The sequence below is a fragment of the Rhinolophus ferrumequinum genome, chromosome 14 (genome assembly GCF_004115265.2).
Source record: "Rhinolophus ferrumequinum isolate MPI-CBG mRhiFer1 chromosome 14, mRhiFer1_v1.p, whole genome shotgun sequence".
NCBI lineage: Eukaryota > Metazoa > Chordata > Mammalia > Chiroptera > Rhinolophidae > Rhinolophus > Rhinolophus ferrumequinum.
The window spans coordinates 22,517,057-22,542,429 of NC_046297.1; the positions used below are offsets into that span (position 1 = coordinate 22,517,057).

General features: G+C 39.7%; 1 protein-coding gene across 5 annotated transcripts in view; it reads right to left on the reverse strand.

Annotated features, from left to right (window-relative positions):
- XKR4 (XK related 4) overlaps positions 1-25,373 on the reverse strand; it is a 489,214-nt gene that overhangs the window by 18,792 nt on the left and 445,049 nt on the right. The window lies entirely within an intron of this gene.

Below are 25,373 nucleotides of genomic sequence, written 5' to 3' on the forward strand. Positions count from 1 at the left end.
TCTCATTTGGTTAGTATTCCACCTCAGAGTATGTTTCCAAAAGGTAAAAATTATTTTTATTGCTTCCCTCCACTCCTGCTCCACTTACTGTGTCTGAGACATCACCTCAACGGTCCAGACATGGACAGGGCTCACTAAAAACACACTGGCCTCTTTTAGAAGAGAACATTTTTTAGGGAGGACCACTTTGTCACTGAAAAGTTTGCATAGTTGTACCAAGACTTACCAAGACTAAGAATTTTTTTGTGTGTTTTCAAGTTTTGCTGGCTTTACTTCACCAGATTCTTATACTAATCATACAGGCCACAGTCTTGCCCCCACCCCATGAAAATAATAGAAGGGATTTCTAAGAATCTGTGATGGAATTCGCACTTTTCTTTTTATATTTTGATATAGAAAAGCTCTTGTCTATGGTCCTTGAGAAACAAATTTTAAAAAATGACTCTTGTGGGAAAGAGCAATACTAACTGATAGAAAATAACTTCAACCTCAATAATCATTTCTTACACATCCTACTTGACTAAGATGAACTCCAAAAAGCAATTATTGATAAGGAAAATATTTTCCAACAGTCACTTCTCACATCTACTCCCAGTAAAATGCCAGTATCTTACACTGGACCTTCAGTTTTTTTTCTGGCTAGCACAAAAATCTTTTATTACCATAACTCTCAGGCAATTATGGCAATTAGAGACCATTACACAAAGGAGTTTACATTAATATAATTTCTATGCGGTGGAAACACCTATATCAATTATAAAGCAAATTCAGGAGTGAAAAGAGATGGAAGGAAGAAGTGTTTCAAACAGAAAAAAGAAAGTAAGAGGATGGGAAATAAAGGTGATGGAATTATGACTATGCGAACAATATACTTACTACCAGTTTAGGCTATAAGGACAAAAGGTTGTGACATTTTAATTTCAAGACCTTTGTGTGGCACAGAAGCTGCTTATGAGCTCCCTCCTTAACTGTACTATTAGCGATGGTGTGGATTGCTTCCTGAATAAGGTTGTGTTCTCCTTATGTGTTTAAGCTGTGCACCCATTCCATTGCTGGTTTTCCACTGGCGTGCCCCTCCTTTTTTCACATGCCAGCATACTTTAGGGCAGCGCTTAAGCACAGCGCCACCTTCAGGAAAATGACTGCATTGTTGGTCTGGCCCCAACAAAACGAAGAAAGAGGGAGTGGACTAAGGGCTCAAGGTAGTCATATCAGGGTACCAGTTTGCACAAGAAAATGTTATTAAAGACGTTTTTTCAAAGCAGTAAGAAAGAGTAAAACAATTTTATGTACACAGAATCATACAATTATCTGTTGTCAGATTTAAAAGAATTGGAAAATTAGCTTAGTCCAAAATTCCCCTGTAATTTTCATCCATTTTATTTAATATCTTAAAAAAGTAATTCACCCTGCATTTAACACTCCAGGAACTTGTTAAGACACTATTCTGGCAGTAGAAAAGTGAAGATTTCCCATCAGACTTGCTCTCTATATATCTTACAATTTTATAAGTCCATACCAAAAGCAAATTTCATTTCCATCATGAACACTTCCTTTATGAATTTTCTGCTTTAGCAACAATTAGAATTTCCCTTGCTCATTTGATTATGATTTTCTTTTTCTTCTGTTAAGCAATTAGTTTTCATAAGACAAATATATTCCTGAACAGAAAATATGGGGCCTTTAGAGTTACTCATTACAAATTTATACCTGCCATAAAATGCTTAGCTCTTTTGCTTTTTACAAAAATAATATGAGTGCAATTGTTTCAAATGTCAAGAAAGAGTCCCTCAGCAAGGCATCACATTATTATTGGAGTAGAATTGTCTGGAACTTCTGATGCAACGTGGCACAGCGCTGGAACACAGAACTCTAAAACACTCCTTTAGCTAACAATGTACATTTTAACTTTTAGTTTGAAAATAATTTCAAACTCATAAAAAAATTGCAAGGATAAAAATAGTAAACTGAACACCTATATACTGTTTGCCAGATTGTCATTTGGCCTCGTTTGCTTTATCATTTTGGGTGTTCTCTCTCTCTCTCTCTCTCTCTCTCTCTCTCTCTCTCTCTCTCTCTCCTCTCTCACTCTCTCTCTCTCTCTGAACCATTTAAGAGTAAATTGTATAAATTATGGCTGCTATGGTCTGAATGTTAGTGTTCCCCCAAATTCATATGTTAAAATCCTACCCCCTAAAGGTGATGTTTTTAGTAGGTGGTGCCTTTAGGAGGTGCTTAGGTTATGAGAGTAAAGCCCTCATGAATGGGATTAGTGACTCATGAAAGAGGCTCCAGAGAGATTCTTAGCCCCTTCCACCTTGTGAGGACACAGGGGGAAGGTGTTAGTTATGAATCACCATGAAAAGTGTCCTCACCAGAATGTGATCATGCTGGCACCTTAATCTTGGACTTCCAGCCTCTGGAACTGTGAGAAATAAACTTTTGTTGTTTATAGGCTACCCAATCTGTGGTATTTTGTTATAGCAGCCCAAACAGACTAAGACAATGGCCCTTTACCCTAAAATACATCAATGTCTATTTCCTATGGGGATACTTTCAGATAACCACAGTAAATTTATCAACTTTAGTCAATTTAACATTGATAAAGTATTTTTTTCTAAGCCACCATTAATATTCCAGTTTAACCAATTGACTTTCACAATGTCCATTATAGGATACTTCCCTCTGGTACAGAACTTTGTCTAGAATTAGGTATTGCATTTAATTGTCTTATCAATTTAGTTGTCTTTAATCTGGAATATTTCCACAGAATTTTTCTCTGCCTTTTATGACATTGACATTTTTTGAATAGTACAGTACCTCAAAAAAAAAAAAAGTGTTTCTCTTTTTGGGTTTGTCTGTTGTTTCCTCATAGACTTAGCTTACTCATGCCAAGATGGATACGTAAGTAACACTGAACAATCCTTTCCCTCCCCACATCATTAAAATACTAAAATATAAGGATTTCTTCAGTAGTCCCAAGAAGTATATAATGTGTCTGCCAGTTCTCTCTTTCAAAATAATGAACAGCCTATCAGTCCTGAAAACTTCACTGTAAAATCAAACTACAAAAATACCAACAGAGGACTCAGTGGGATTACATTATTTATTAAAATGTTAAAATAGATAAAAAGACCTCAGAACTTAACTTAGTGCAACGATCTCATTTTATAGAAAAGAAACTGAGTCTTACTTTGAGGTTAAATGATTTATCTCCCCTTCTTCCCTCTACTTGTCTCTGATGAAAATTGTCATTCCAATATTAACCATTCTGCTTCCTAGAGAAAGGGCCCGCCTTAGCTATCCCCTCTCTCTGTGTATTCCAGCTCTTGCTCTGCAAGAACTCCTTCCTCAGTGATTACAAACCTCCTTTTATCCCAAGAAATGCCCTTCACTGGGTTTAATCTCTTCTCCTTTTTTTCAGACTTGTCTCTTTTTGGTTGTTCCTCCCACTTTTTGTTTCTTGCTTCCCTGTTTTTATCTGCTTATCCTTGAGATATCGGCCCTGCTGGTGGTGCTGCCCTGGTCCTCTTCCATACTCAATCTCTGTTGGGTGATGCCACACACTCTCATGCCTTGGACCATTTTCTCCAAATCTCCAACGCCACAGCTGTGTGTCTGACTATTTATCTGAGACCCCACATGCCTCCTGTCTATGTGTGTTTAATGTACACATTATTCAATACTTGGAATCAATCTGGCTGTAGATGACAACCTTTGCTGGAAAGAAGACAATTGTTCTTCTCGTATGCCCCGGGTTGCTGGTATAATACCCTTCTCAGAATGAGAGGGAACATGAGTTTCCAGATAGGCTGTCACAGTTCTAAGAAGATGGTTTTCTGTGCAGCTTGACTGAAATACTGTTTTGCAAAGCCACTCAAATCCGAGTGTTCACAAAATGTGACATTTTGGTGCATTACATCAAAGGCATCCAGAATAAACCACTGTGGCATAAAAATTATTTTGAGCTGAAGGCATTTGAGTTCCCGAAATTCCTTATCTGCCTAAAAGCAGAGCCTCCCAAAAGAACTCAATTGTCATAAATCCTCTCCCTGGGAGCAACTCCAGTTCTTTGGGAGAAGTCGGTACCATCCCCAAACAGACATAGTATCAAAATGATGACATCTCCTATCTATTTTCCTGAAAATGCTTTATCTTTCCAAAAAGTCACTTGTTTTGCCATAAATGCTCTTATTCCTCTTCTCAGTAGTCATTTGTTCTCCCAGAAGCGCCCCTCCCCATCCCCTGTTCAGAGAGTATATAATCCCCAAATTTTAACCATCTCTTTGACTGACGTTTCTTTGTGAACTTCTGTGTGGTACATATGTAATTGCATACATAATTTACATATTTATATACATAATTACATTTGTTTTTTGTCTTGCTAATCTCTCTTTGTCAGTTTAATTTGAACCTAATAAAGTACATGAAAAGTTTTTTCCTCCCAGAAAACTTTTGTCATTTGATTGTTCCAGTTGTTTTTGTTTTCTCACTGCAGTAACACGCAAACAATTGATCTGACTTTGAATAAAACAATTCAGTGATCATAAAATGTGTATGACAGTTTATTCCATCATTTTGAGCTGATTTTATACATGTATATATCTTCAGATAAGGATTGGTAAAGGATATAACATCCTTGGGAATGTTATAATCCAATAATTTTTACTTTAAAATCTCTAAACTAGGAGGGGGCTACTTCTAGCTTCTCAGATCTGTGAATTTGAATTGTTATAAGTACTGCTGAGTAACTCAGACTAGTTTCCCAGAGGAAGACTAAGATATTTGTCCATTTTGAATAAAGATTTCTTTCTTTCTTTCTTTTTTTTTTTTTTAGAGTAAGGGTTACAAGTTTAATACTAGCTAGTTAGCTAACCAGCATTTCAAAGAGAATGGACAGAAATTGATATCATGTGTCCAAGTGAACAGCAAATTTTTGATTTCTTCCTTCTTTTCTCTTTGCTTCTTATGGCTGGATATCTTTTCCCTTTATGATGTTTCCCTTCATGTCCTTTTCTTCCTTCTCTTTCTTCTTCTCTTCCTATAGGTGGTCTCTTCTCCCCTGCTCCCACTCTACTATTCATTCTGTCTTTTTCCCTATTCTCTGCTCCCATTGAACATAAAATGGAATTGAATTATTTTTTTAAATAGTTGTATTAATGAAGTAACATCTGGTATTGCCCAAATCTAACCTCACAAATGTTTCTAAAACTCAAATAAACTCAACATAAGAAAGGAAGTTACTTTAAATGTCAGTGGTCTGCTATGACTACTCTTTTCACTCCTCTGCTCCGAATCATATGGCTTTGCTCCAAATCCAGATTTGTTTTCAAAGTTTCCCACTGCTCCCATTAAAGGACTCATCACTACTAACCCTGTTTTTCAACACATATAACTTTCTTTCCTATAACATTCCTCTAATTTGGATCTAAATGCAATCTTAATAAGAGCTACAGAGAATTCTTTATATTTTATTTAGGGTTATAGAAAGTAGCTTAGAGTATGGTTGATGGGTGCTGTGGGAGGGGATTGTGAGAGTAAGCCTATTATCTCATTTTAAACATTATTTCCTATAACAACAACAACAACAAAAATTAGCAAACATTATTGCCTCTTGGAAATAATGGGTAAGGGGTTAGTATGGTATATAAGATCTTTCGAAATATTATAATCCAAGAGACTTTTTGATTTTGAATCCTCTAGACTAGGAAGGGTTACTTCTGGTCCCTGAATGTAATTAATTCTCTCCATGAATATGTTTTCCTATCAAGTACCCCCTTCCTTCAGACCACTTATCCCAGTTAATAATTATGTTTCATTTTGTGCTTCTTTAATTATTGTTTCTTATTAGAGTGAAACTTTAGGCACTAGAGAACAGTAAAGTATTTACCTTACTGTCCTCTAGTGCCTTGCACAGTGTTTGGTGTATATTAAGAACTGGCATTTAGAAAGAAAGAAAGGAAAGAAAAAAGGAAGAAAAGAAAGAAGGAATTTAAATATAGACTCAGAACCACAGAGAGAATGAGATATTAAAAAAATTTGCATAATTCTTCATTGCTCTCCTATTCTACTTCTTTGCAATTTTGGTCTGAGCCACAAATGCCCAAACACTGTGAAATAAAATCTGTACTCCTCTTGTGTTTTCTGCGGTCTGGGTGTAAACAAGAATTCCTGTGAATCCCCAGAGAATGCTTTATAGAATTTATAGCCCAATTCCTTAGATGTAGGAGGTTCTGAGAATTGAATCAAGTTCTCCAATTCTTTGAGTCTTCCACAAACAGAATGAGCCCATCTCTTTCCTTCTCTTTAAGGAGGGCATAACCACAGCCCTTCCCCCACAACAGGTCAGCCAAAGGTTACAGCCTCAGGGAAACACCTGGCCAGTGGTTCATGTTTACAATCGAATGGCAGCTCGTGAGAAAGAACCTTCTTCTTTTTTTTTTTTTTTTTTTTTTTTACAATTTATTGGGGTGACAATTGTTAGTACAATTACATAGATTTCAGGTGTACAATTCTGTATTACATCATCTATAAATACCATTGTGTGTTCACCACCCAGAGTCAGTTCTCCTTCCATCACCATATATTTGATCCCCCTTACCCTCATCTCCCACCACCTAACCCCCTTACCCTCTGGTAACCACTAAACTATTGTCTGTGTCTAGGAACCTTCTTTTTTAACTTAAAAATGTATCATCATGTAAAATTTCAGACATATACAAAAGTAGAATAATACAACAAATGTACCCTTCATCACAGTCCATCAACAGGCTCTTACTGAGTTCTGAAATTCATTACAAGGAAAGCATGACTTTTGGCCAGCAGGAGGATGCCTCTTGATGGAGCCCTGGATCCACTCCTTCCTGAACCTTCCTGCATCTACCCTTCCCTAAATGCTCCTTTCTCTGTACTGACTAAGACAGAAGAGTTGTATTGAAAGCTAACTGTAATCATCTCCCCATGCTGGTGGTGATGGACATGTCTCCCCAGGAGGGCAGATCTGCATCCACTGACTGACCATTGTGTCCCAGCATCTGTCACTCTGCCTGTGTATCAATTTCTGAAATTAGTACATTTCTCATCCAGTTGCTGTTCGCATGTTGTCTCCCTATCTGACCACTATCTTGATTGCAAACATCTTGACTCCCGTTCCTTTCACCTCATTTCTCTGGTCTGTCTGTAAATTTCAACACTTTTGGAGGAAATTTAAAGTATCTTCTCACCAATAGTTTAGGAACGGATGATGCACTACATAACCCTCCTCAACTATGAAAGCCAGAATATCATATGACCATTTGTAATATACACAATCTTTTCATCACAAACCCTCCCTAAAAGTATAGCCCCTAAACAAAAAACCAACGAACAAAACACTGAATTTTAGATGACAATATAATATTGGCTTCTTACAGTCAAAAAACTTTATGGTTTCCTTAGTGAATTTGAGGCTCATAATCACAGACAAAAGAAGAAACAAGCATTTGTTGGGCTCTTGTTTTGTGCACAGTGATGTGTTAGGTACCTACATCCTTTGTCCAATTTAAATTTCTTGATAACACTTTGAGGTAAGTACTGTTCTGCATTCAGGGAAAGGGAGACCCAAAAAGAGGTTAAATAACTTGCCCAAGCTTATGTATTTAGCAAGGAATGCAGGCATCAGGTTACACAGATCCTACACTCTGTGCACCACAACAGACCGCTTTGGTTATCTGTATCAACAAACAAGGAGATTAGGCATAGACAAGTGCAACGAGGTCTCGAATCTCTCACAATGTGAACTCATGAGACTACAACATGGTGGGATAGAGATGACCCTAGAATAGGACCACCTCTTTAGCATCTGATCCCCAAATATTCAGGCATCTGACCCCAGAAGGGATCCCATTATACCTACTCTTTTAGTCTCAGAGCAACCATAATTTTTCCCAAGTCAAAGGATCCTATTTTGGATTCTTTTCACAAAACGGATCAGAAGTAAAACACCTGGGAGGAAAACCATACTTTTCTCTTCTTCACGTTTTCTGAACTAAAACAACCCTCCTAGTTTTCTTGGATATTTACCTGAGAAAAATATTGCCCAATTTGAATTGATTATATGATCTAAGAGTAGCAGGTCATAAAATAAATATGCAGAACCAGAATGGTTTTCCTTTTCTTTAGCATGTTTAGAGCTTGTCTCTTAGTTACAGATATAAAAGCAGTAGATCCACTTGGCTGGACTCATATCAAATACACCTAGTTCAAAGAATGTAATAATTGAAAAAAAATGTAAAGCCCTCTATGCTCTCATCTGTGTTGAGTGCGGTGAAGGTAAGATAAGTAGGACAAGCTCCACTGGGTCTAAGATGTTCTGAATCTTCTTGCATTGAATCCATTTTATCTCTGTTTTAAACCTTGTAATAGTTCTAACTAAAAATATTTAAATACTTTAATATGTTTAGTTTTGGTAGAGATATGCATTCTTTTTTGTAAGCCATTCTGAGGATTTCAACTTCTTTGCAAGGCAAATTGTAAGGCTGCTAAGGTGTCGATAAGAGAAACACAGAATTGAAATTAAAAAGTGTTTAAAATGAACATAGTTGACAATATTGTTGGGAGAGGCAAAGTGTCACCCTTCCTTCTTAATGAATATGGAAAGTTATTTCCTTCTGATTGGAAAAAACATTTCAGGTGATCTCATATAGCTCCATCCCATTTTTTAATTTTTAGTTTTATTATTTTTAGATCTTTATTAAAACTTCCCAAGAAGACAAACATTTTGTGTGTGGGACTATTAAAACATCTAATGCTTTCTTTAGAAAAAAATTCTGCATATAGGAGAAGGCAAACAGTCACTCTTTTTTGTAAACTATTACGAATTACATAGTTAGATTTATATTGAAAATAAAAGATGATAGAAATGACTACTCAAAAGACATAAAATAAGTAACCTGAGATGCTCAATAGAATCAAACTTTCCTTTAAAATAAATGTATTTTCTATACTTTTTTTTTTTCCATCACACCATTTTGTTTTAAAGTTTTTCTTCTTTGGATGGTAGGGGGTGTAGTGGGCCAAAATGAAGAGAAATAAATAGGGAAACAGGAATAGAGACAGGCAGACAGAAGCTGTGTCCTTTTCTTACTTATCAAAGAGAGACATGGCTGGACAACGGCGAGATTAAAATAATAATTTTAAAGATCCCAACATGTATCAAACATTGCTGTAAGAGTGATTTTTTTTTTCACATTTATCAGCTCATTTATTTCTCACAGCATCATTTCTTTAATATAAGTATTTTGCCCATTTTATAGATGAGGAAACTGAGGCTTAGAGAGATGAAATAATCTTAGCCAGGAGGTAGCAAACTTTTTTTGTAAGGGGCCCGATAGTAAATCGTTTGGACTTTCTGGGCCATAGGGTCTCTTTCACAAGCATGCAGCTTTGCTGTTGTAGCAAGAGACCAGACAAAGACAATACTTAAATAGGTGAAAAAAGGCAGGGGGCTGAATTGGACCTGCGGGCCTTAGTTTCCTGACCCCTCAGCTAACCTGTGGTCACATTTTTAACAAGTAGGATTTATACCCACATTTTTCTGACTTAAGTCCTTATACTTTTCTCTAATCTCATTGAAACATTTTGGGCCAATCATGAAACCTAGTAACTTTGGGAACATTTTGTTAGGTGGTTGTACTGTGATGGTTGTCTGAATTAAAGCCAGAGGCCCTGTGATCTACCAACCAAACGAACAAACAAAACTACAGGAAACCTCTTGGTGTCAGTGTATCCTACACACAGGTTGGAGTTTGGGCAGGAAGAAACCTCTTGAAGATTGTCTCTTAACACCTAAGTTTCCTAATGTGGAACACAAATGCCACACCTCAAAAACTTCTTGATCATTTCAAGGAAAGCAGGTAGGTATTTGCAAAGTGAAGGGCAAAATGGTCCACTGACTCAGGCTGGTCTCCTGAACTTTGTCCTGTTCCTGCCTGTGGAAAGGCCAGCTCCTGCACCTGGCTTGGCCCCCAACCACACCAGCAGAAGTGTGTAAGACAGAATTTTTAGTTGTTTCTCCTTCCTTATGTTCCCAAGTTGCCTTTGTAGTATGCCATGCATGTGAATTCAATGGCCCACATGCCACAAATCACCAGCTAGGGTCACCAGCATTGATAGTTACCAGCCTGTTTACAGGGTCTGTAATTCAGAACATCCATGGGAGAGTGACAGAATCTGGGTTACCAAGGTTTATAATCAAGTGTTAACTCTAATGAGAACTACTATCTAGTCACCCACATTCAGAGTTATTCCTGCTTAGAGGACTTGGATGAGGTCCCAGAAGATGGGAAATGGTGACCAAATGTGACCCGGGGAAATAAAACTAAAGAGAGTGAGGCATACTTGGGGTGGCAGGTATAAAGTGGGTGGCATGGGGTGGAGCCAGAGCCAAGGTTCTGTTGGACGGTCGGTGCTGGCATGAGATGTACATGATGACACGAAGTGGCATAAATATTTGTGCTTAGAGACATCGACAGCCAAAGCTCCTTTCTAGTAGGGCAGTCTGTTGAAATGAGACTCTGCCTACCTTGAGAGAGAAAGACAGAAAGAATGGCCATGATGGTGAGACAGGTTAGTTAGCATGTTGCTAGGTAGACAGGGGGGTCCCTGGTGGAATAAACAAAAAAGCAGCCATATCCTGAAACTCCATGTCCTGGAATGTCTCCTTCACTCCAGGACAGAGACATGGAAATACTCCTTAAGGTTAATAGATAATCTCAAATCCCTTCTGGCCAGACAAAGGAGCAGATCTGATAGATAGGAATGGGTTGGTTCGTTAATCCCTTCAGGATGGCAAACAGGAAAAAACCTAATAGATGAATTCTATTAGAAGGCTCCAACCCTCTTCCCCAAGCAGGCAGGGGAAGTATATAAGTAAAAGCCTTTTGCCTTAGTTAGTGGGCACCCCCATTCAGGACCCTCCCACTCTGGAGCTGCAACCTCTTCTCCTCTAATAAACTATCCTCTTTTTAAAACTTCTTGCCTCTCCCTGGTCTGTGTGTCCATTCTTTGGCTTCATGAGACACGATCCCGGCCCACACTCAGAAACTGCTGGCAGATCCAACATCATCTACATCAATGGGAGCATTTCAAAAGGAGAGACCATGGAGGGAACACGTGGCCATGCCCATGTGTGGAGATGTGTGGTTGGTGCTATCTTCCAACAACAAGGGTTTTGCGCATCTTGAAGACCCAAACTCAGGTCCTCCCCTCCTTCCCTACTTCCCTCTATCCCTCCGCCAATTCTTTCCTCTTGCAAACATTTACCAAACACCTATTAAGTGTCAGGCACTGAGGACACGAGTTTCTGTCTAGAAGGGGAAGGCAACCCAGGAAGAGATGGCAAATGCCCAAGCATGTAGGTGTGGCAGAGGCCAGAGTGAGGTGTTTGAGGAGGAGCAGAGAGCTGGCCAGAGGACCATGGAAACAACGTACCAGACATAGGACTTGGACTTGGGACTCATCCTGCAGGCAATGGCACCTACAATAGCCTTGGGGTAAGGTGTGTGAACCCTGAGGTGGCAGGATGACTAGAAGGGAGAAAGGTCCAGGCAGAGGTGGGAGGCTTTGCAATACACCCAGGGAGGATAGCAGTGAGGTGGGTGGGTGGAGGGGGCTTCATAGTAGGGGGGTGACTCTGAGCAAGTCATTTGATTTTACCTATTCTTCATAGGTTTGAGTGAGAATTAATGAAATAGTGTCCATTAAAGTATTTTGTGAGCAGAAAACTTTCCATATAAATATCAGTCATCCCAAATCCTAGCTTTCATCTTAATATTGCCCCCTTCTATTCCTTAGTAGCTCTTTCATGCCTAGACTTAAAGGAAGTTTTTTTTTTTTTACTATATTTTTTAATTAGTTTCAGGTGTACAAAACAATGTAATAGTTAGACATTTATACCCTCACAAGGTGATTTTGATACAGGTTAGCTAGCATGTCCCTAGGTAGACAGGGAGGTCCCTGGTGGAATAAACAAAGACAGCCATATCCTAAAACTTCAGGTTTTGAAATCACTCCTTCGCTCCAGGACATAATGTAACAAGACCTTGAGGTTAATTGTAAAACTCATTTTGGGAGCTGATCTGATAGATAAAGAGTGGGTTACTTTGCTAATTCCTTTAGGATGGGCAAGCAGAACAAATCTGGTAGACGAATTTCATTAGAAGGCGCCAGTTCCCTTCTCCAAACAGCTCCCCTTCCCCAAGCAGGCAAGGGAAGGTATAAAAGTAAGAGCTTTTGCCTCAGTCATGGGGCACCCCCCATTTGGGACCCCTTCCTGCTCAGGACCCCCTCCTGCTCGGGACCCCCTCCCGCTTGGGAGCTGCAACCTCTTCTCCTGCCTCTAATAAACTATTCTCTTTTTAAAACTTCTTGCCTCTCCCTGGTCCGTGTTTCCATTCTTCGGCTTCACAAGACAAGATCCCGGCCCACACTCAGAAACTGCTAGCAGATCCAACATCACCTACATCAATATTCCCCCTCCCCCAATTTACTACCTCTCTGACATCATATATTGCTGTTACAGAAAGAAGTTTTAACTGGAGGAAGTTGGCTTTAACTGAATAAAAGGGCTGAGAAAGAACAGAATAAGTACAGAGTAAAGAATATTTTTTTCTCTGTGCAGAAATTAAAGAAATTCTTTTAACAGGATACTATTTCTAAAAATAACCTTGAAGTGGGAGGAAAAAATAGTTGGCATTATTTATGTAGGTGGACTATGTACTTCATTTAATTTCAATTAAAGTCCAATAAAATAGAAACCATTCAATTGGAAAGGAGAGGATGTGGGAGTAATGTTTTCAGGGTTTTCAGTAAAGTATGAGGCAGGTACGGATTTCGGTGGCCTGATCTTGGGAAAGCCCATGTGACAGTGACAGTGTTGGTCCATAGGATTTTCCTATTTATATCCAACAAAGGAGGGTTCCTGAAGGAGGGCGTGGCTTGGCTTAGAGCACAGGTGACCTCGAATCCCAGAGGTGACCTCTACCCCAGATGAGTGCCCCCTAAAACTGGAAAAGAGGTAGTGGTGACAGGAAGGGTGCAGAGGAAAGGGGGCTGGTTGGAGAAACAGTGAGGGAGATGGAATGGCTGCCCTCAAACTATGTTGAAGTTCTTGGGAAGGGCAACAGACACTTCATTTATCTGCTTTTGATTACTTATTTTTCCTGGCTTCATTTCTTAAACAATTTATGGCAGAAGTGGATGCCCTTTAAAAAGATCTTCCTTTTTACAGGATGTAGCTTTCTCTAAGGATTTCGAATGTTTAATTTGTCTCCCTGGCCTGCTGGGTTCAAGGAGAGCAGAAAGAGGCAGATTTTGGGGGTGGGGGTTAAAACCCTCAGCTTCTACCCCATTTTCCAGCGTCTTGACCTTTGGGTTGCTTCATTTTTACTCTGTCAATAAAAAGCATGTAGCTTGCTGCTGGGACCATTTAATAACGCAACAATAAATTGTGCTTTCAAGCCTAGCAATGCCTTTCTAGGTGATTTACAAAAAAATGACTCAGTACCTCAAGGACATGGATTTGTAGCATTATCTGTTCTCACGGTTGGATTGGCTCAGAGAAAGCTTACCCTGCCAGGACCCATTTGGGTTTACAAATGGCCCAAAGCTAGGGAGCCCAGGTTCACCCTTCTCAGCCACCCTTCCCCTCACTCTGTCTTCCCCATGCTGGGACCTGAGTCTCTTCTCCTTCCTTCTGGGGGAATGGGGGTGGGGGGTGTCCACACTGCTGACTCTGTGAGACACTCAATGCTTTTCAGAAAGGAGAGATGAGTGTTTCCAGGAGAAGAAAGGCTATGAGAACACCTGATAATCTGATGAATATTGCCTCGGAGAGGAGATAACTAGCTGCTCTTTTCAGGCAGCAACAGCAGCAGGTTCTGAGCTGACACTGCCCAGGATTTAGCATCAGAAGGGGTGGGGGAGAGGGTGGATTAGCAAGGGGCACTGCGGGGCTTTGGGCAATTTGACTCCTTTGAATTCCCATCTGCCCCTCTCCTTACCTCCCCTAGATTAGGACCGCTTCAGGCACAGACTCTTACCCGGACTTTTGGTCTCCATCTCCCTGCTCCCATTGCTTTTTCACTTTCTGGTTAACTTGACCTGGCTGCAGTGGACTTCTGATTAAATTTCTCCCCAGCTGATAACCCTTCATGGGCTTCCTATTGCTCTGTAGGATAAATGAGGTACCAAGCTCTTCCACAAATGGCCCTGTTCACACCCTCCAATTCTCCCGCACTTTCTGCATTGGCCTCAGAGCCCTTCCTCTGTCTTGCTGGGACTCTGTGTCCTCTTTCTCCAGCCTACCTGGTGGACTCCGTGCATTGGAGGCCCCAGTTCACAGGCTCCTGGCTCCAGGTGGTGCCTGGTTACTCCCCACCACCTCCTGAGGCTGTAGCCCTCTGTACTGCCTTCTGGTAGCATACATCACTGCTGGTAATTGGCCAGTGCCCAGCCTCCCCACCTCCCGCCTCACCAGTGTAAGACACAAAGGGAAGACCCATACAGTTGGTGGTGTGGGTGCTTCAGTTTCAACATGTGAGAAGGCTCAACTTTTAACTCCCAGGACTGAGGCTAAGAATATGAGAGGGTGGCTGTGAATGTGCTTTGTAAACTGTAAAGAATTTTACACATATTAGGTGCTGTCTCCATTATACAAAAAATCAAATCCAAGGAAAAGAAACTCACAGTCTGGATTACTGAGGACCATTGTGCAATTTCTTTTAATAAATATCTGGGTGTGAGAGATGCCTTCCTTTCTAAAAGGATATTCTATCAGACCTGTTAAGTGTCCTTCTGGTCTAGAAGTCCTAAATGACAAAATGTCTGGCACTTTGGGGGTCCTCAAACACTTGTGAATTATAACCAGCTTCCAGGTCCTCTGTCCATGAATACTGAGACAAATTCAATCAACCTTTTCTAGTATAACCTTATTTTTTAAATAAACCTTAATTCACCAGCTCAGATAAACTAGTTCTATATGTACCATATTTGATTATGGCAAGGTTCCTCACCATACCTACTTCTAAGAATAGAGGGAGACGCCTTTAGCTGAACTGTTATATTTTTGAGGTTCTCTCTTAGTTATTATATATTAGAACCACAACATTCTGTTTGGGAAGACACATTTACGTGAAAGGACCTACATCACTGCTAATTTGGGATGATTATAGAGATTTACTAAAAAGTCAGTCAAAAAACTCAATTTAGGAATTATTCCTGCAATTCTGAGTTCACAATTAAGTTTTGTCTCTGACAGAGTTCAGGACATGCTACTCCCAAATACAACACCATGCCACATTGAATATTTCTGAAAGAATTTGAGAAGCAGCAGATACAGAAAGGATTTTCTCACCATCCCCTGCAGCAGGTCATAAGGCCCTCATGTAAGAGGTGCCTTCCCTATACCTAGAGGAGAAAGGAGCTTCCTTATCTACGAAGATGGAGGGACTCAGAGAAGAATCTGAATGAACAGGCCTCGCTAAGTTTCCACAGTTTACTACACTGAGCTCCTATCCCTTTTGTCCTGTCACTTTTCCCCACAACTTTCCCATCTGCATCAAACCTAGCATAAAAATGCTCAGGTTTATTTGCTTCTTCGGGTCTTCATTTCCTTATGATGGCTCATGTGTCATGTAAAATTTACACATATAAATTTGTATGCTTTCCTCTTGTTAATCTGTCTATTGTTACAGGGGCTCTAGCCAAGAATTTAGAAGGATAAAAGGAAAAGTTAGTTTTCCTCTCCGACAGCCTTTACAAATCAGCTTTTTAAAGCAATGTAGTAAGTGGTTATGAAAATAACAGCAAGTGAGAACCTGTTTCAGGTGACATGGTCTCCGCAGTGTCTTAAACAATGCAGGAAAAGGGGAGAGACAGTGCTCTTGAAATTGTCCAAATGACTAAAAAATGGTAACAAAGGAAAAAGATTAAATTTCTCATCATGTATATTATTTGCTGTATATATGTGACTAAATTGAGTTAAATAGTATGAATAGACATTCAGCTATTTGATCTCCATCCCACAAAATTTATATATGAAAGTTGGCTTCAAAACTATTTTATACCCACTCCTTTTGTTGAAAAACTGGAAGGTTGCTTTATATTAAACATCATCTCAAAAATCAGGTAATTTTTGAGCTGAACTGTTATATTTTTGAGGTTCTCTCTTAGTTATTATATATTAGAACCACAACATATTCAAACCAGTATGTAGCCTGAATTTGGTTTGTATATTCAAACCAGTATGTAGCCTGAATTTGGAACACATTTAGAGACCCAGATAAATAAGCAGTAATCATCCCTTCACAATCACTTTTCACACTCACCGTGCTTCTTTTTCTGTTCCTTCACACTCACTTGATTAATTCCACAAACACTTACTGGGCGCCTTCCCAACCTACCTTGGGTCTGTCATGGGGCTCTGCTGGGGACGCTCAGGGAGACCCTAGTCCTCCTTCTCTCTTGAACCTTTTGGTTTTTTGACCTGTATCTGCTACATCACATTCCCCTGCTAACTGCTTTGTAATATCTGCTTGAGTCATGCCTTTGGCAAAACCTACTCTGCCCTCTGTCCACTGTTGGCCAGAAGCTCCTCTTCTGTGCTCCCTTACCACCTCTTACACATCTTGATGTTAATTTTTGAGATATTTATTAGCTTTTCTCTTTTTGTGGAATCTGTGAAAGTAGGGACTGAGTTCTGTTCATTGCTATACTTCCAGTGACTCAGAAAATGCCTAACACACTTGATATTTACTTGATAAATTGCGCTAAATTGAACTGAACTGAACTTGGAGGTGTTCTAAATTGAAGTATTGCTTGGATGCCATTCTTGCCTATAACAAAGAGATACAAATGACCTGGATCTGGGACTGTTTATTAGTGTCCTGGGGCTGAGCTAACCCTCAGGGACAGAGCGTATAAAACATATCATCAAGATTCCAATATGCATTACTTCTCTGACCAAGACATGTTCCTAATAGGACAGAAGTAAATTAAATGCATGCCATCAGCAGGCATGAAGGTTTTTCAATTAGGATTTTGTACACTAGCAAGTAAAAGAACAGTAATTTCCCAAGACAGAGACCATTAAATGGAAATGACCAACTCCAGATTCAAAGCTCTCTCCAAATCTTATAAAATTGACCAGAATAAATTATATTAAGCTTTTTAAATACAAAAAGGGGTGATTTTGATTGTATTAAGGGAAATTTAAGTCTGAGTTTTCAACAAAAACTCAGGGATTATACATGTCTCAAATCTTTCAATTAGTACAGTATAAGGAACAATAGAATTTGGAGATATTGATATACAAGTTTTCAATATCCATGACAATTACATAACCATTCTGAAGCAAATAGTTACCATTCATTTATTCTGAATGATAAATTTGCAAAAAAGATTTGACGCAGATAATTATAAAATAAACATATCTAAGTAAATTGATAATAGTGAATAAGAAAAAAAAGAGTAACACCAAAGCCTTAGGCTAATATTATTATTCTAAATGAGGACTGAAATTTTTACTTGAGCTTCTAAGATGCTAAAGTAAAATAAATAAATAAATAAATAAATAAATAAATAATAAATAAATAAATAAATAAATAAATAAATAAATAAATATGTTAAATAATTCTCACTGATGAATATAAGCAAGTAGTACTTGTACTGGTACAATATTTAAAAAGCAGCAAACCAGTATAATCACTGCACTTTTCAATGTGACTGTACTTAATGCCACTGAACCAACCATACACTTAAAGATGATTAAGCTAGTAAATGTTATGTTTTGTGTATTTTATCACAATTAAAACAATCAGGTGCTTTTCCTACTTAAACTTAATAGTTAGTGCAGAAGTGGCACATTAATATGCATATCAATTTTGGCACCACATATATTTAGGTTTCTATATAATTAAAAAAAAATGTACATTTGTTGCTTTAAATTAACAAGTCCTTCCAATCAGCCATAAGCTCCAGAATCCCTTACTATATATACCCCGTGTTTCCCCCAAAATAAGACCTAGCTGGACAATCAGCTCTAATGCGTCTTTTGGAGCAAAAATGAATATAAGACCCGGTATTACATTATATTATATTATTATATTACATTATTTATTATTATATAAGACCTGGTCTTATATTATAGTAAAATAAGACCAGGTCTTATATTCATTTTTGCTCCAAAAGATGCATTAGAGCTGATTGTCTAGCTAGGTCTTATTTTTGCAGAAACATGGTATTATGCCTTGTCTGTTTCACTTAACTCATTACCTGCAAGGGCCTCAAAATTATTTAGATTCGAAATCTATGTAACTCCACTTTGGATCTCTCCTATTTCTATCTTATCTGTTGGGTGAATAGCCGTGCACTTATCTGTTGGGTGAATAGCTGTGCTTGGTTACCTGTAGAAAAGTATGGCTAATGGCAGTAGGTTGGATTTTGGACCTCAGTTTAGACCTAGAATTGAATGCTAGTTCTGCTCTCATCAGGCCTGCTATGCACGTGGAGCTTCAGTTCTCTTATTTGTAAAATAGGACCAACAACATTGATATTGTGGAGTTGTGGAAAGGTTAGACGAGTTTGTAAATACAAAAACACATAGCATGGGCCATCAAGACCTAGAAGGTTCAGCAAATGTCAGCTTCCTTCTTCTCTTTGTCTCCAACAGTGAGCAGTCTTCCTGTGAAAGGGAATGGTGACAGGGCTATGCAATATGCATAGATTAGTGTTGGGGGAGGATGGGAAAAGTGGTTTTGGGTCTCCTGTGGTGAGCTACACTGTAAGATCCTAGAGGAGGACTGGTCATCTTTTGTCTTTTATCAATGGGTCCAAAGTACTATTTAATAAATGTGTAGAAAATAATGGTTGAATTTTGTCAATGTGGTAAACTAAGCATCAAGATGTTTTCACTTAACTTTGACGACAATGTGCGGAAGAAAAACAAAAAAAAAACACAAAACAGGTCATCCTGATCTTTGGGAATAGAATGTGGCTTTCAATACTGGTGAAAATACCTTGTGCTGGCAGAAATCTGGAGAAAAATTAAAACTAGAAAAAGAGGAACTCAAGGATTATGAGCTTACTATTTATTTTTTCCTTCTCACTGCAATGTTCTCATTTCTTTAAGGTTTTTTTTTTGTTTGTTTGTTTGTTTTGGCCCTATTTGCAGGAGTAGATGTTTTTCCCAGAACTTCTGACCAACTTGCTCCTAAACCCTGCTTTCCTCCCTGCAGCACACAGCTTTCCAAAGGGACACATTTTGGGCAGTAACAGTCCTTCCTCTCACCTTTACTCTCAAACTCTAGAGCAGTAGGATGCAAGAAATGAAAGAAGAAAATGAATGGTATCAAATCTATTGCTAAGACAGGGGATTGTGATGGTGGCACTACATCTTCTATTTTTGAGATTTGGATCTCTGGTATAATTCAAATTAATAAGTGTAATTTAGCTTGGGACTTTTTGAAAGCTTTCTTTGGCTCTGCTTTCTGTAAATTTACTACACAGATCAGTTTCAATGTTTCTGTTTACTTAGGCTCAGTGCTAGCCCTATGACTTGGGGGAGCTTTTGCATCGGTATGGGATCCACTCTCTTGGCTCCAACTTAAATCTATATAACATATTCAAAGGTTGCAATAACCAGCTTAACCTCACCTTCCCCCAACCCCAACTACAGGCCAAAGCAATTTATATCCTGATTAGAAAATATAAAACTTGAGACCAAACAAAGACTGAAGGCAGTAGTTTGCAATAGTTTCCAGCAGACTCTGCCCAGCCCACCCTTTTCTTACTTTAATAAACCTTCCTTTTCCTTCTATATTTCTACCTGACTAGTGAATTCTTTCATGGCCTGCGAGTGAGCAGACACATCTATTGTTTTTCTTCCCTTTTACTTTCAAGAGATATTCATGTTCTGTTTCACATAGAAAGGAAGAAGGCACATCTAGGGATTGATAAATTCATAAAATGGAGAAAAATCTCTTGGCTCCATCCTAAATTCCAGCTGTAGTCCAAACAAAACAAAACAAAATCAGAAAGAAGAACTGTGAACTAAAGACAGAGCAATAGCTGGATATTTAGCCAACCATTGTGTAAGTAAATAATTAGAGACCAAACTAGTATGATTAGTGCATGGTGGCTTTCCCTGCCAAAGTGCTACAATCAGTTGCTTTGAATTTGCCTCATCATCCTTGCAAGTTTCAGTTCCATGGCCTGATGGGTCCCATTGATAAGGGCCAAGGAGTAGCCCACTCCCCACTGAAAAACTTTTAAGTTTTTTTTCCTATAGAAATTTTAAGTTTCCTCCTCCTTAAGTTTCCTTTCCCAAAGTTTTTTTAGCTCCTACCCCTGCTTTAGATAATTACCCTAAAACTTGTGATTCATACTTCTTGATTGTAATCATTGAAGCCTAATGTTCTCTCCTACCCATTCTGGGCCTAACTCCTGGACAATTGATGCCACCTGAATGACTGGTTGAATGGCCACCGTCTCTAGAGAGCTGACGGATTTATTAATTAAAATCTATTTTTTCCTTATTCAGGGGCATTGGAGATACAGAGGATACCCCAGCAAGATTGCCAGTCGCAACCAAAGAAGCCAACACTGTCTTCCAGGCAGATCTTGAGACCCCTTCCTCTCATCTAAGATAAGATAGGGCGAGAATTCCACGAATCCCCCAGTAGATAGGGACAGCTCTACATCCCTGTCCAGCAGGAAGCAGATACAGAAGAAAAGAACTTCTGTCCCTCAACTTCCCATAGATATTTAATGGGGATCATGTCTCTCAAGGGGAAAAGGCAGGAAGTTAGAGATAGGCATCAGGTCTCTATTCCTGCATAACCCACAGAATGCGACCCCAGAAGACCTCCCCTCTCTGCCCAAAACTTCCCCTTTTCATTGTGATTTTTACCCCTATCAGGAAACAAATGAGTACAAAATTCCCAACTAGATTAAACTGGCCACTCACACCTGCGCAGTAAAGGCCACAACGACCTTCATTACACCTGGGCCTCATTGTACCATCATTATAATATACATGTTCCCAGAAGTTCATTAATATCATTACAACAGACTGAATTCTGGGATGGAACATGCTCAGTCTAAAAAGATGAGGTAAGCCTCTTGTCAATCACAGGTGTCAATCAAGTGGTCCCACTCCCGAAAGGAAGAGCCCATTCTAGAGAAAAAGGGATAAAAACTCGAAGTCCCTGCCAGTCAGGCCCTTTTGAGCCTCTTGAGCCTTGCCTTTGCTCTGGCCTGATCCAAACCCTTTGGAGTGTACTTTTTCTCCTAATAATGACACCTTGAGCCCCTCGGGCCTTTGAGCCTTGTGATCCTTGCTTTTGCTCAGGGGCCAGCTCCTTTGGAGTGTACTTTTTCTTTTAATAATGAGCCCTTGGGCCATTCTCTGCTGCTTGGGTCCGCTTCTATTCCTTTGGAGTGTACTATCTCTTCTAATAAACTACTCTTTCACCACTTTATTTCTGTGTCTCATTCAATTCTTTGCTCGAGATGCCAGGAACCTGGACACCGAACCGAGAAGAGCCTACTCTCCGGTAACACCATGGGTCTCACAATAGGCCACTGCAGATGTGGAGAGCAAGCTCTCTCTGCCTATTAACTGGCCACACTTCTGAAACACTTTTCAAGTCTTTCCCTTGTAAATTTGTGAAAATAATACCAGAAAAGATATTTTACCAGTTATTATTTTCTTCAAAGATAGAGTTTTCTGTAGCTTTCAGCTCTGTTTCTAGCATCCCAGAGACTAACCAGTGTGTGTCACATGGTAGTAGGGAAATGCTTTTCAAATGGCAGGAGGAATGATATTGAGAGAAAGTTGCTTTAATTTAACTTTAATGGGCCATTTCTTTAACGGGCCCCTATACTCTTGGCATTTAAAATAACAATAATGATTCCTTGATCACAAGTAATGTAACAGTATTTTCACAGTTTCTTCATACATTCTTACCATAGTACAGACTGTGGTTTGATGTTTTTCACATTTAATGTTTAACTTTGGTGCTTACAGTTTCCATAAGATTACTGTCTAGAAGTCAGTCAATACTCCTGGATTCTGAAGATATTTGTTAAAGTTTCCTCATCTAAGGAGAAGGTGACCAAATTTTAAAAATGGCATTTTAGCTTAAGTTGGATTCAAACGCCAGCAGATAAATTTGTGGAGGCTTTATTTATGGCCAGTGAAGACCTCTTTCTCACTCCAAGCTTTGCCACCTAAGAAGGCTCCTGAATAGTCCAGTTTGTCCAAAGTACCGTCTCCAAGGCACTCTGCCTGGGTGTGAATCAAGCTGTTGTGACGTTAGGCTAGTCACTCCACATCTGAGTCTCAATTTCCTCACCCAGAAAATGAGGATTCCGTTATTCAGCAAGTTTTCAGGAATTTTCACTTGTAAATATCCAATGCTAGGGATGTAACAGTGAGCAAACCCCAAATGTCCATGTTGTCCTAGAACTGACATTTTATGGAGGGAGGAAACAATAAACAAATGCCCCTGGGGGTGAACACATTCTGGGGAAAATTAAGCGTGGGGAAACAGGACAGAGAACGATGGACCCCGAGCATCCTATCAGGCCTAGGGTGGGAGACAATCCCCTGATAGGATGGCACTTGGCAAAGCCCCTAGAGAAGTCCGATATGAGCCCTGTGGATTTGGGGAGCGACTGTCGCAGACAGAGGGAGCGGTCATTGCAAATTTCTGGGATGGGGCCAGCCTGCGTGTTAGAGAACAGCGAGGAGACCAGCAGGGCGGGGGCAGGGGGAGCAGCGCAAGATGAAAGGGTGGAGTCCTGGATGGAGCCGCCAACTTCCCCTCCCGCCGGCGGTAACCACATCTCCCAGCAGACGGGAGAGTCCCGGGGACTGCAACCTTGGCGCCACACCTGGCGCGGGGCTTGTGTAAGAGCCTGCGAGATGCTGGGGCCACGCGGCCACTCCGGAGCTACACACGCCCTGCCCAGGTCACCATCGAGAGCGGAGGGAGACCATGGAGCGCGGTATTCCATGGGCGATGGGACCTGGTTGGTCCAATGGGGAGGAGGAAAGAGGGTCTCAGGAATCGGGGGCACAGCGGCGGCTGAGAGCTCATTGCCGCAGATGGGACCATCGGCGTCCAGGCCCTTCCGGCTCCCGCACCCCCGCCGGCAGGATCTATAGACTTTGCGTATCAAAGACACATCCATAGATAAAATTATTAATAATATCAGACAGCGACACAGAGCATTACACCCCGAACTGGGCTCTTCCGAGTGAGAGCAGAGTACCGGACAGTCAGAGACAATAACGGCCAGGGGTTGCAGGGTCTCTTGGGCCTGCCTGGGACTTTGGGGTTCACTCTGTGTGGGGCAGGAAGGTATTGGAAGATCTTGAGCAGAGGGTGGGCGACTCAACCGGGCTTGTATTTTAAAAGGATCACTTCGCAACAACATGGATGGCCCTAGAGAACATTATGTTAAGTGAAATAAGTCAGACAGAGAAAGATAAGTACCATATGATCTCACTTTTATGCGGAATCTAAAGAAAAGAATAAGTGAATGAACTAACCAGAAACAGTGTTGGAGACAAAGAGGAAAAACTGAGGATTGCTAGATGGGAGGGGGGGGGTGAAGGGATTGAAGGGCAGTCGGTGACCACAGGATGGCCACGGGGTTTGAAAATTAATCTGGGGAACGTAATTTAGTGGTTACCAGAGGGTAAAGGGGTTGGGGGTGGGATATGGGGGTAAGGGGGATCAAATATACGGTGATGGAAGGAGAACTGACTCTGGGTGGTGAACACACAATGTAATTTATAGATGATGTGATATAGAATTGCACACCTGAAATCTATGTAATTTTAATAACAATTGTCACCCCAATAAATTTAAATAAAAAAAAAAGGATCACTTCAAATTTGCAATTTGCTAAAGATCTGATGTGAGGGTGGGCGTGAATGAGAAGAACCAAGGATTATGCCAAAGTTTTGGGCCTGAACAACTAGAAGAATGGAGTGCACATTTTCTGAGATGTGATCTTCTTGGGATGAAAATAAAGATAATAAAGGCACCTACTTATTTGGATTGTTTTAAGGGTAAAGAAGTCAGTAAAGCAAAAGTTTAGAACAGTGACATACCACAAACGTTATTTACCCCAAGCTACAGCACATTAAAAAAATCTAGTGAAATAAATAAACTGCGCAAATTTGTTACTATGGTCCATTTAAAAACATTAAAATAATAAAAACAAAAAGTCCACCCAGAACAGTTTTGTAGAGTTCTTGCCAGAGCCTTCTTCATAATTATATTTTGACTAGCACATACAAATTTATAATCAATCTCTGATTTGACTCTCAGTATTCTGATCAAATGCTAAAAATAATAGGGAAAATGGCAATTGGAAGAATGGGCATCTGGGAAATTCTGTTCAGAATTTTGATTTTAGGGCTCAAAATTATTTTTGACTGATCACTGAAGAGAAGGGAGACAATTTCATGGAGGAACTGCATTCATAAGTCAATTTCCTTATCCTGATTCCTATAGGACAAATTACTTAACTTTTAGATATGGCATTGGGGAATTTCCTGGGCAAGCTCTTACAGGTTTCATTTTTCTGGCTGAGATCACTACTGAAGGAAGAACAGATTGGGTAGACTGGCATAAATATTTGACTTTTTCCCCCCCTACAACTATTCAAATCTGTTGAATAAATCCTGATGTATCAAATGCTACTTTATTATAATAGGATTATAATTTATGAAAATACTTCAAACATTTGAGAGGTAGTGTGTTAGGAATACTAATTCCCCACTTCCTCCAGAATTAGATATTTAGTTTTTTGTTTGAGGTGTACTCGTAGTAAGCATAACACATAGATATACAAATATAAAATCACATTCGAAAGCCAAATAGACTGCTTTTTGAAATTTAGATTTCTGCTTTACTTTTTAAAGAAGCTAATTGATCCAGAATTGCCTGTAACTGCAGGTTGGTTTTACAATAAAAATATGCATTACTTATGTGAGAAATAGTATGCTACCTGGAAGCATTATTTTCAATGCCCCTAAGTTTTAAATGAATAATCTGAGGCTCAGGAGGCTGGCTGTTTTACGTGTACTGACTACCCACTCTTTGGAGGAGACAGAATCAGAATTTGAATCCAGCTCTCTGGCAGGTTCAAAGGCAATACTTCTTAAAAACTACAATATGAGGTGCGTGGGGTTGACTGTTGTTCAGACAGATATTCGTGTTACCAGTTCCTGGTTCGGGAACTGGCTGAAATGCTGAATAAGAGATGGTGATTCTGTTGGACATAGAAAGGTTTCCACAGTGCTAATCTTTATCCATCAA